This window comes from Vespa velutina, chromosome 9, assembly GCF_912470025.1.
Source record: "Vespa velutina chromosome 9, iVesVel2.1, whole genome shotgun sequence".
NCBI classification, from domain to species: Eukaryota; Metazoa; Arthropoda; class Insecta; order Hymenoptera; family Vespidae; genus Vespa; species Vespa velutina.
In genome coordinates this window covers 6,769,077-6,773,794 of record NC_062196.1, presented here as the reverse complement: position 1 = coordinate 6,773,794, position 4,718 = coordinate 6,769,077, and positions in this window count along the sequence as shown.

The window sequence follows — 4,718 nt, the reverse complement described above, 5'->3', positions numbered from 1 at the left end:
TAATAACGACGACGATAGATAATGCCGACAATGCTCAAGATTACAATTACGATTACGATTACGATTACGATTACGATTATGATTACGATGTAAAATATGACGATATTTATATATCGTCTGTTGTTAAGCATCATCTCTCTCTTTCTCTCTCTCTCTCTCTCTCTCTCTCTCTCTCTCCCTCTCTCTCTTTCTCTCTCTCTGTCTCTCTCGTTTAACAGGAGGACGCCTTTCGATGTATATGAGCAACAAGCATGTGTTGTTCGTAATCATATTATGATGTCCAGCCAAATTGTGAGTCCGAGGATAGAAAGGGAAAAATAAAAAAAAAAAAGAAAGGAAAAAGAAACGGTACGAAGGGTTAAAAAAAAAAAAAAAGAATTAAGAAAGAAGAGTAAGATGAAGAGGAAAAGGAGGAGGAGGAGGAATAGGGAGGAGAAAGGGGAGGAAGAAGAAGAAAAAGTGTCTACCGACGAAAGACTTTGTTTTCTCTCTTTTTCTTCCTCTCTCTCTCTCTCTCTCTCTCTCTCTCTCTCTCTCTCTTTCTTACTCTCTTACTCTTTCTCTTTCATTCTCTCGCTTAGATAAACACGAACAAACACACAAACATAAGAGACACATACATACGTACGCAATATTGTGATAGCACTCTTAAAAGCACTCCTCTGTTCGTCCGGAGAAACGTGATCTGCAGGTGATGATGGTGGATAATCCATTCTCTTCTTCTTCCTCTTCCACTTTTTTTGCTTATTTCTTATTTTCTTTCTTTTCCCATTTTCTTTCTTTTTTCTTCTTCTTTTTTCTTTTTCTTTTCCTTTTGTTTAATAATCCAATTCATTTAAATAGACTCTAATTGCCTATCCTCAACGAAGCGAACGACCTGCTTGTTATCTTTAGAAATCGAACGAATCAAATTGTATTAAGATGTAAAATACTTAACAATACACACACACACACACACACACACATATATATATATATATATAAATATAAATATAATAATAAAAATATATTCGCGGTTTGCCAACGCCAAGCGAATTATTGAAAATATATATATATATATATATATATAATTACATCGTCCTCTCTTATACATCGCGTACTAAAGAATTATTTGTCGTCTGAAAAAAAGTCGAAAAATATAACGAAGAACAAAAATGAAAAGCAAAAGAAAAAATGGCGAAAGAATTCCTCTTGTCAAACGAGAGAAGCTCTCGACCGAGCCATTATATAATATATATATATATATATATATATATATATATTATATTATAAATATAAATAAATATTGCCAGGGACTACTTCTCCTAACGCATACTCTACCGATATTATTATTATGATTATTATTATTGTTATTATAATGATAATTATTTATTTATTTATTTATTTATTTATTTATTTATTTATTATTATTATTGTTACTATTATTATTATTATTATTATTATTATTATTATTATTATTACTATTAATATTACCACTGTTACTATTACTATTACTATTATTACTACTGCTACCTTATCACTACTATTACGTATATTGTCGCCAGCATTATCGACACTACGGGTGAGATGATTAAAGAATGATGATGATGTACTCTATAACGCGTATACAATTTTTACTAATAATCGCAAGCAATATATATATATATATATATATATATATATATATATATGTATATACATATGTATATATATATAATACTTTGCAGACCAAGCGAAGAAAAGGAAAAGTAATAAAAGAAGAAATAGTGAAAAAGAAAAAAGACACGTAGTAAAAAGTGAACCATCAAGGGAGTTATTAACGATAATTATCGTAAAACTTACTTGATAATTGTACGATATATATATATAGAGAGAGATAAAAAGAGAGAGAGAGAGAAAGAGAAAGAGGGAGAATAGAAAAAGAGATAATGCAATACGCGCGCGCGCCGCAATTGTAATTTTTGTAAAAGGATGTTCGTAAAAAAGAAACGAGAGAGAACAAAAAAAAAGAAAAAAGGAAAACGACGAAGAAAGAAAAAGAGGAAGAAAAAAAGATGTTCGTTTAAAGTAAAACTCGCAAATTCTAACCTACTATTTCTTTTTTTTTTTTTTTCCATCCTTTAAATCTTGATATAAATGGATCGACTAATCAGCTCCTGCCATCTATGTTCTGATACTGACATTAAAGAAATTTTACTACGTTAGAATTTGACGAGTTATGGCGCGATATTTGAACGTTCGATGATTCGCAAAAGTTGAATGTACTTTTTAAAAATATAGTAAAGGTATATATATATATATATACGGGAAAAAACGGCTTTTTTCATCCATCTGAATTTTTCGAAATCTTACGGTAACTTTCTCGTATTAAATTAATATTGATCGCTTTACGAAATTTCGAAAAATCTTCTCAAACGTCCGCATCATACGAACATACGTAAATACATATATAGATACACATACGTACATGTATAAAGCTGTATATATATATATATATATATATATATATATATATATATATACACGTATATTTTTAAGCACTGCCAGATACGATTAAGTTCGAAGCACAGATTCATTGTTTTAAAGACGATACGCTGCGCCAATAATGATAATTATGATGATTAGACGAGAACCGAGAGGATTCGTCAACGATGTGCGATAAAACTCGACGATCGCGTACGCGTGTATTTCTTGCTTCTAAATTTACTTCTGAATTTAAATGAAATGAAATGAAATTAGAATAATAAGAAAAATTTTTTCTTTTCTCGTTATCTGTTAATCTTCGTTTCTAGTAAATCTTAGTAAGTTAACTACGACGTTATACGTATACATGTAAATAAATAAATAATTCATAGGCGATATGTATATATATATATATATATATGTGTATGTTTTACATATATATATGTATATATATGTAAAATTATATAGCGTATTGGCTGAAAATAAAAGGAGTAAGATAAACATAGACAAAGAAAGAAAAAGAGAGAGAGAGAGAGAGAGATGATCGAAAAAAAGATGGCGGTCGATCGCTCGTGCAAAAAAAGGAACAAAAAAGATCGAAGATATCGATCGCTATTATTATCTGCTCTTTTATATGCTTATACATATATATGTATGTATATGTATATATATATATATATATATATATATATATACATACGCATACACACATATATTAATTCGCCTCGGTACCTTATTGTAAATTAAAAATTCTTAAAAAAATTGTCAAAGCAGAGCTACGCGCGATATATCTCGATAATTCTTAGATGCTTTTAATTTCGCGAGCGAGATACCGTATAAATTCTAACGTTATTCACTCGTTAATAATTAAGCTTTATGAAAATAAAATACTCTTTCGGAGATGTATCGAGTTCCAGATTGAACAAATTCGAACGGAATATTTGCAGTAGGAACGTTGATATAATATATTATAGATTAAAGAAAAAAAAAGAAAAAAAAAGAAAAAAAAAAAAAGAAAGACAAAAATTGAAATAAGGAAAGAAAAGAAAAGGAAAGACAACGTAAAAGAAAAATGTAACTTATATATTGACTCGATTTGTCGAAACAAACAAACAACCAATGGCACTGATGAATGACACAAGTTATACGAAAATGCGCGCGCGCGAGCGAGCGAGCAAGCGAACAAAATTAAAAATTTAATTGCTATAAATCGACACAACGAATATTGCGTAGAACGAGAGTTTCGCCGAGTTAAACAATAAGAAAAAAGAAAAAAAAAAAGTAAGAGAGAGAGAGAGAGAGAGAGAAAAAAAAACGTTAAGAAAGGGATTATAAAACCGATGATAAATGATCAACGTCGAACGATTTCAGCGAAATATGCAACGCGTAAAATTAGAAAAAAAAATCTGCAATTGTTCGTGGAGTATGCGATAATATAATATTATTTAAATATATTACAACTCCCGTATGAAATAAAAAAAAGAAAAAGAAAAAAAAAAGAAAGAAAGAAAAGCAAAGAAAAGCATGAATCTGTGTTAAATAATATTCGTAATTTTTCAAGAAATATCGAAGCGACCGAAATAATGTCTGATTAAACCAGAAAAAACGAAAAAAAAAAAAAAAAAGAGAAAAGAAAAGAAAAGAAAAGAAAAAATACGATAAGCGTTGCGTAAAAAAAAAAAAAAAAAAGAAAACAAAAAATAAATAAATAAATAAAAACACGGCAACAACAATGGGAAGCAATATTTTGCAATGAAATAAGACGTAAATACTTTAAACCAAACAGCAATGTCGAGTAAGACGACAAACATAATCTACGTTTATAAACTTCACGTTGTTGTAGGTTATACGGAAAGAAAAGAGAAACAAAAAAAAATTGGGAGAAAAAGAATGAAACAAGAACACCTCTAGGTGATAGGAACGCTAATTAGTTGTTTAATTAATTAATGTTACTAACGTTTAAACTTTCCACGGACCAAAGTACATAATCCTACAAGATCTTCACTGTCTTTGCAAAGTTAGCATTTCTAATTCACTGGCGTAAGAGAAAAGAGTTTACAAATTTTTAAACGTAATTCTGAAGTTTCGCGTTAAATTTATTCAAATAAATGATTACCAGGATTAAATTAACTCCTCCCATCCATCTTCCATAAAAAGAAAGAAACATTATCATGCATTTTTGCGTTTGAAAGTCTTTGAAAAAGTTCTTTGGCATTTTTCGTTTTTCAAAAGTCCCGCGCATCTTGTCAAGGACTACGTTAGTTTTTTAATATCTG